This window comes from Aristolochia californica, unplaced genomic scaffold, assembly GCF_029961685.1.
Source record: "Aristolochia californica isolate CCGP_79_NKW_82.1479 unplaced genomic scaffold, dmAriCali1.0.hap1 SCAF_8, whole genome shotgun sequence".
Classification (NCBI taxonomy): Eukaryota; Viridiplantae; Streptophyta; class Magnoliopsida; order Piperales; family Aristolochiaceae; genus Aristolochia; species Aristolochia californica.
Genome location: NW_027182279.1, coordinates 3,635,700 through 3,644,162, shown reverse-complemented (window position 1 = coordinate 3,644,162; position 8,463 = coordinate 3,635,700). Strand labels below are relative to the sequence as shown.

Genomic DNA, 8,463 nt, shown 5'->3' with positions numbered 1-8,463 from the left:
GAATTCTTATAGGCTAGGAATATATAAAAAGATCACTTGAATCACTTGATATAGGCAAATTAAGCATATATTGTCATTGACCTTACTTGGATAGTAAGTGCTAATGAGTGGGGTGAGTTGAAAAGGATAATTATTGCTTAAATGCACAATAAACATTAATATTTAGGTCACATGTACTTTGGAAGTAATGCACTTGCATGTCGGATTTCTATCAATATCTTGAGAATTGTATTTCATCATTTAGAATTTGATTATATGCAAGATTTATATGCTTGATTCTCACACTTTCGTAGAGATATAGGCATAAGTAATCTTTATCTAGGGCTATGATATTCTAAAGAATGTTTTAAATTTACCTAGTGCAATTCAAATTGGCTTACTTATGCTAAACTAAAATTTGACATTCAACCATCTTATTGTAGTATAGATCTTCAATACTTGCCCCCATTATTTATGAGGACTAATTTTTATTGTGATTGTGCAACTATGAGTTTCTTGGAATCAACTGATCCAAAAAATTAGAATTCCACACAAGTTATTTCCTTTAAAATATTTTTTTGATAATAAATGATCACAAAAAAGGGGGCGATGAACAAAACTTTGAAATAAAAGATTAACTTTAGGGGGAGAGTAATTTTATGGGTACATTAAGCTAGGAGAACTTCCTAGGGTGATTCTTGTTAAAGACTTGTTAAAAGACACCCATGTGTGTATGGGTAGCATAGTTAGTAAATAAGGAAAACTTTCATAGAGATGTCATAGAATTGTAATTATGTATGTTGGTGTATGTTTTCTTAAGTATTTTCCTTTTGAAGCATATAGTCCTAAGGGTATTATAGTCATTGTAAACACCTTCACATAACCATAAATATAACCTCAAGGCATGGGGTATAGTATTCAAGCCTCTTCCTTTTGGCTCAAATTTGTTCATACATCTCTCTCTTTTTTCCTCTTCCTTCTCTCCCTTGGTTTCTTCTCTCCTCTTTCCCAAGAGCTAGAGTTCCTCTCTTCTCTTTCCCAAGAGCTAGAGTTCCTCTCTTCTCTTCTTCCTTTTAGATCTCATGTTTATGTGTTGTCCCTAGAAATCAACATGGTATCAGAACCGACAAAGATCTGAGATGGAGAAAAAAGGAAGGAAGGAAGGAGTTTCTCGTTTTTTCTTAGTCTTCTTTTTCAATTGGAATTTTCACTCTTTTACCATATGTTTCATATAAAAAAATTATATACCATTGGAAACATCCTTGATTCTAGTTTCTAAATAAAAAAAAGCGTTGAAATACGATTTTTATAAAAAGAAAAATCGACATTTGAAGCAGTAGAAAAGTTTCATGTAGTAGCAAAAAACCTCAATTTTCTTAACAGTTTGTATCAAAGATCATGCTGGTATCATATTGCATGCGAATATCCAAATTTATGCCGAACTTTTTGAGTTGCTAATGTTGGATGACTTTCCTATTTGTTTTTAAAATCTAGTTAAGATTTTACCAACTTGAGTATCTTTCATTCCTCAAAAGTTTCTTTTATTTGATTTCACATTACATTAGTTTTTCTAAAAGAAGTCTTTCCCATCATGAGTGTAGTTTTCTTTTTTATAAAGTATGAAATTTTTTGTACTAGAAAGTATTGTTTCCTCATTCTAAATTCCAAATAATAGTATTCTAAATCTCCCTTATTCCAAAATTTATCTCTTGAATATTTGCTTTCCAAATTGGTCAAAGTGTGTTAAAAGGTAATTGTTTTATATGAGAAGTCTATTTTTAGAAAACTTTCATCATTATGTTCCATCTATAAACTTTCTTAGTGGAGAACTTTTTTTGAATTTCCTCAATCATCATGTTTATTGAGGAATTATTTTTTATCTCCCTCTTGAGTCAAACCTGGTTCTTTTTTATCCATCTATTGGTTTAAAAACGCTTATTTCTTACTTGAAAGTATAAAAAGCTGCATCATGCGGCTCCTTCCATTGGAAGTATGAAAGATGCTATCTTCTTTTCACACCCTTAATCCCTCAAAGTATTTTCTTCAATTTGTGTTTGTTAAAATCACTTCAGAACAATGCCTATAGAACCACTACCTAAAAGTATAAGAGTATGCCCAACATCCAGCTTGAGCCAAGTCTTGTTATTTTTCACCCAATAGGTGTTTTTAGTTTGAGTTACCCTTAGAAAGTGAGTAGTCTCTTTGTTGTGCCCTAAAATTGGGTTATTTTTATGCTATTAAAATTGAGCATAGTGTGTTTCAGACTATGACTATTTTGACTAGTGTATGGAGCTTTATCGTACGACTAGGAGTGTTTTTTCTTCTTTCACCATTATGTTGTGCAAGTTGGGTCTCTTGGTAATGAACAAAGAGATCCCCAACTTGAGGGGAGAAAGTAGAACAAAAAGTACAAGACAAAGGTAACCAACAATGAAGAACTTCACATGCTGTGGTAATAAAATTTTATGTGACTAGAATATCCAAGTAAGGGGAAGACAAGATGAGAACAAGATGGAGATTACAAACAAGATGTGAACAAGAACAAGATGAGTCAAAGCAAGGCAATCAATTTTTTTTTCAAGCACACAAGTTTCTTGACCATGATTATTTGCAATGTAGAGTTAAAAACACCAACTTGAGGGGGAGTGTTAAAAGGCACCCACGTGTGTAAGGGTGGCATGACTAGTAAATAAGAACTTTTATAGATATGACATATAATTATAATTATGTAAGTTGGTGTATATCCTCTTATGTCTTTTTTCATTTGAAGCATATAGCCCTAAGGGCATAGTAGTCATTATAAACACTTTCACACAACTATAAATATAACCTAAGTCATGGGGTAGAACATTCAAGCATCTTCCTCTTGGCTCAAATTCGTCAATACACTTCTCTCTCTTTTCTGCTTCCTTCTCTCCTGTTTCCCATGAGCTAGAGTTTCTCTCTTCTCTCATTCATTTGAGATCTCTTGTGTTTATGTGTTATCCTAAAAATCAACAACCGGCATGGATCAACCTTCAACCTATTTTTTGTCACCTGCCAAATATACAAGAAAATTAGACTCTCCACCCTTAAGACCCCTATTAAGTTGGAGGGCTGAAAGCATTGCTGCTTTCCCCTTAAAATAATCTCTTACACCGAAAATTGCACACGGTCCTTCCTCGTCCATAATCCTTATCATCCCCATATAGGGCATTGCAAAGGCCTTGTTTTTACAAAAGAAATCCACCCCAAAGATTACATTAAAATCATCCAAAGGACCTACAACAAAATTTAAAAATCCAACTTTCCAACAATGACACGAATATGCTTGGCCACCTTAAGTATGACTTTGGCTTCGAATTGACAGTTTTTATTTGACTGTCCACCACTTCCCACTTTAAGTGTAATAATCTTGTTTCCTCTTTCAAGATGAAGTTGTGGATAACTCCCAAATCAACAAAAGCTTTCACCTTGCCATCATTTAGCAACACATAAAAAAAATAGTTTAGGCCTTACGGTTTTCTCGACCATTGCTCGAATTGAGTTGAGCAACATCAACGAACCAATACGGTTTTCTCGACCATTCTTCAATACATTGATCGTTATCTGATTGCCTAACTCCATTGTCCACTTTGATAGCATTTAATAGCTTCTTTTTACTTAGACAATCCTTCACTAAGTGATCTTCTTCACAAAGAGTACAAACAATCTTTCAATTTTTAGGATTACCTGTTTCCAAGTAGTTCTTCTTTTTTTCTCCATTTTTATGGTTCCCTTCGTCTTTCTCGTAAGCTTGTCTCCAAAAAGACTTCTTCTTATGGTTCCAATTGTTCTCATTTTTATCCATAGATGTGGCATCATTATCATTGGATTTTCTCTCAAAATCCGTCAACTTCTCCGAGGTGGCTAAAATGGTTGCAAGCGTCTTCACCTCCTGACTCCTCAACTCTTTTTCAGCCCAAGAACGAAGTCCTGTAAGAAAAGAAAACAACTGATCCTCACCGATCATGTTAAAAATTCATAACATTAAAGAAGTAAATGCTAAATATACTCACGAATCGTCCCTTTTTGCTTCAATACACGCAATTCCTTTCAAGCTAGATAATCAACATCTTTGGGAAAGAAATGACACTTCAACTCTTGTTTGAAATATTCCCAAATGCCAATTGAGTTTTCACCATCCTCAACATCAATAACCCTTCTTCTCCTCCACAAGATAACATCATCAATGACAAACATAGATGTAGTCCTAACCTTTAGTTCCTCATCCGTGAGATTTGATGCTTTGATGTACTACTCAACTTGCCATAAGAAGTTCTTGATTGCCTTCAGATCTAGTAAGCCCTCGTACGATTTTGGTTCAAAAATCTTGATCTTTATGTGTGTAGGAACCATTTTCCCATTCAAAACGGTTCGCTCAAGAATTGCCATTCTCATCTGCTTCTCTTCTAACTCCATTTGCATCTCGTTAAGATCATTGCGAGTATCCACCTTTAGAACTGCAATGACGACATGCACATGGTTCTTTAGCCCTTGAGCCGCTTCAGGACTATGTTTTCAGACACCCACCACTTTTGAATCTTTTCCTCCCAACTTGAGCATTGACACTCCACCTTCATGAGCTTAGATTAAAATGAAGTTAATGGGATTCGGCTATAGAGACTTTCTTCTTACCTTTATTTGGAATAATTTCCAACATCGGTTCCAAGGAAGCCATGACTAAATCATCTCTACTCTAATACCAATTGTTATGTCGCTAGATCAAGCTAGAAAAAACAACCCAGTCCCTCATCGCACAACCTCACTTACTTTTCGTTTAAGAAGAAACTAAGTAAAAAATATAAAGAAATGACCTTTTCGCATACACGGAGAACTCTAAACACGAGTTTATTGAAATTCAAATAAGGCATTATCCCACATGCCTGAAATCTGTCAATAATTCCATCCAAATCCGTTTGGATAGGCCCTCATGGGTACCTGGGTTGTGCTTTATAGAGATAAAACACCATATTTTACTAGAAAATCACATTGTGATATATGAAAGGTTATACTTGTTTGAAAATGATTTTGTCACCATGATTTATATGATTTCTCTACTAAACCCTAAAATGAAAAAAATGTAAATACGTACCAAATGGGAGAATGTTAGTTGTTATTTCTTAAGTGGTCTGATTATATGGTTTAGTGTTCTGACTCAGGTTTAGTGGTCTGATTATATGGTTTAGTGGTCTGATTATATGGTTACACAATGTAGAAGAATAAATCACGGCAATTAAACCTGAGTTCTTTTTATATCCGGCGTTTGCTTCAAAAAAATCCCTCTCAAAGGGGCATCCAATGCAACTGGGCTCACAAGTTATCTAAAATAAAAAACTACAAACGGCCCACGACTGTCCAGCTCCAACTATAAGAAGTAATGCGTGAAGGCGGTGATATTAGGGTTTAAAGTCCCGCTAGAATATGGTCTTTTCCCTCGCGAATCACCACCGCCATTGCTTCCTTCGGGAGTTCTGAAAAGAGTCCTGAGACGCAGTTGTCGCCGCCTCTTCGGTTTATCTAGTGAGCGCTCGTATTTTCTCCACCATGTACGGAGCGAGAGGGTAAATTAAATCGATCTGCTTTCTCCTTATGTGCATTTTTCTTGCGTTATAGATTCGTCATTAGTCTGTAGCCGGGATTTTTTGAATGGTATGTTCTGAGGATGTTGACTAGTCGGTTGTATCTTGTATATTTATTTTCTTGTCACCGTTTTGATATTTTGAGATGTGTTGTCTGGAGTGCTTTTCTGACACCTGATGCGCTTTAGAACTTAGGATTCAGAGGGAAGGGACATGGACTATACTTTTATTGATGGGTTTGATTTTATAGGCCATATGCTGTTTAAGATTATCTGGTCTTAAACTTAGGGTTTCAGGTAAGATTTTCACTGTTTCGCTGAATCAGGTACAAGGTTCAGGCTTTTTCTGATTGAGGAGTACGCTATTTTATCGAGAAGTATGTTAAGTAGAAGTATTTCCTTGCGTTTATTTCTAAAGTGGTACTAAGGTAGTCATTATAGCGATTCCAATCTTCTCTTTTAATAACAACCTAACAAAAAATACATAATGTCTTTAGAAATACCTTTTAATTTATAAAAGTGATTTAGGTAAAAGCCCTTTCTACTTTGGGTCACGACAAGTAGGGTAAGGATTGCAAGATTCATTGAAAATGAAGGACGTGAGTTGGTACTTTTTTGAAAAATAAGACAACAGTTTAAAGTTTTTTCATTAATTCAAAGGCTGTAGTCATTTTGTCCCTTAAAAAGGAGACTAGAAAGACATGAAAATGATGATAACAACCCTATTTTTAGAATTTCATTTGTGATGATTATATATATTACCAATATTGTTTATTGAAATAACAGTTGTAAAATGAACTATGGCAACTGTTGGGAAACCTGGATTTATTTATTTTTAACAATCACTTTTGTGTTCTACATTGAAATACTTTTTCCTTCTTATAAGGGTTCCACTTTTTTTTTTTTTTTTTTAATTTGGGAAAAGGATACTTTCTCAATCAAATGCTTTCATTTCGTTTTTAAAAATAAAATATTGTTTGATAAAACAAAAGAGTCTTTTCGAAACAATTTAAAAATAAAGACTTGATGAGTATTTATTGTAATGAGACAAAGTTCGTTCTTAATTATTCTTGCTTATGTAAAGCATATATTTCTCTTTTATACCATAATGGACAAGATGAGAGCAATGAAGTGATAAAATCCTGTGGCCTTGAGTCTAGATTACCTGTTTTTCCTGTGACCAGTACTCTTTTCCAATCAAAGCCTGAGACTTTCATGTGAGGTAAAGATGCTCGAATCCCAAACATGTGGCAGGTCTTGTTGACCGAGCTTGGTTACCCTGTTTAATTTACCCACTTGCAACTCCTAAGTTAGGGCAACTTGTTTTTCGGTCAGGGTTTTTTGGGGTTCCTTAGAAGGTCTGAGTATTTTGTTTTCTGTTTGATAGATATGTGATATGCCGTTAATTGGTGAATTGGATGTGTTTCATTTGACATATAGTTTTCTATCTTGTTATGTGAACTTCTTTTGGGTTTTTGACTGTTGAAACTTCCTCTCTTATCTTTTTTGTTGTTTTCGATTGGCTTGAGAATCAAGATGTGATGCTTATGAATAATATGCTCAGCTGCTTTATCGCTATGCTGTTCTTCCTCTCTAGTTTTTCTTTTCTTTTGTTCCCATCCTATTTATGAACTTTTAAGGGATTTTTTTCTCCTTTTGATTTCCCATGCATATGATGTCTTACACTTGATCTCTGAACTTCCAGGTAAGTTCTTATGTAGACAAATTGGTAACTGATGCATGTTTTGTGCTTTGTATCTTTGGGCAGATACTAAAGCAATTTCTATGTGAATTGCGGTTGGACTTTTGGGTTCCCCAGAATATGTTTGATGAAATTACAGTTAGGCGGACTTATAGTTTGTGCTTAAGCCTCATACTGACAAAAAAATCTTTGGTTAGGCTAATCAAATTTAAAACAGTGCTAAATCATGGCCCTGACCTGGCTGATCTGCTGTAATTTTTGAAGAGAGGAAGATTGAAATTTTACTAGTCTCATAGCAGAACGTACCCAGCAAGAAGTAATGAATGCAAAATGCCCCCTCCAAAAAAGTTGCTGGAATCTGTGTTCTCTACTCAGAACTGTTATGGTTCATTTTGCCCCAAAAACACATGACTTTCATTATACTTCATTCTTTTTTCAGAGGCTTCAAAACTCTGCAGATATAAGCATTTGGGCCTTTAACTCAATTGTTAGGTCATATAGGTTGTTTTTGGAGTAGCACCTTGTGATCAAGCCCCACTGGGTTCGGCTTCTCTGACACAGATGAGCTTTAGAAGTTATGATTAAGAGGGAAGGGAATCATTTACTATACTTCTATTGATAGGGTTAATTTTTTAGGCTGTATGCTGGTTGAGATTCTCTGATATTAACTCGAGTATTTTGAGTAAGCAAATGAAAATGATGTGTTGCAACCTTTCTATACGGTTAAGTCAATCGACTGTTACCACAAAAGAATTAATGCACACTAAAGACTCAAAAGAAGAGCAATGTTTGTAGAGGCAAACAGTTTGACTGCTTGAGAAACATTTTCTCGACAACAGCTTAAATCAATAAGATACCCGAAGGTAAATATTAACACTCCAAACTGTTTTTTGAGAAAATCCTGGTTCTCCTCTAGTCTGTAGCTTGCCAAATATCCCACCATTAATTTACAAAACTACTTCACCAGCAAAAAGAGTGCGAGGAAAAGCAGAGAACATAAAATTTCTCAACCCAAACAGCAAATCATAATCTTGATAAAGCTCAAATAAACACTAATGACCAAACATGAATAACTTAACATGGTAAACGAGGCAGTACTTACAAACAAGCTTAAACACTTAACTGAAAATCAAGCGTTTAACAATAAAAAAGTAAAAAAATTACAGCATAAAAAAAAAGGAAT

The 8,463-nt window shown here is 34.7% G+C and overlaps 1 long non-coding RNA gene and 1 other non-coding gene across 2 annotated transcripts; both read left to right on the top strand.

The window, feature by feature from the left end:
• Positions 1–5,387: 5,387 nt before the first annotated feature.
• On the top strand, positions 5,388–7,922 carry LOC137939059 (uncharacterized). The gene is made up of 2 exons (XR_011109923.1): positions 5,388–5,561; positions 7,347–7,922. It is a non-coding gene; the product is annotated as an uncharacterized lncRNA (long non-coding RNA).
• Positions 7,256–7,319, top strand: LOC137939632 (small nucleolar RNA snoR101). Its single transcript, XR_011110008.1, has one exon. It is a non-coding gene; the product is annotated as a small nucleolar RNA snoR101 (small nucleolar RNA).
• Positions 7,923–8,463: the final 541 nt, after the last annotated feature.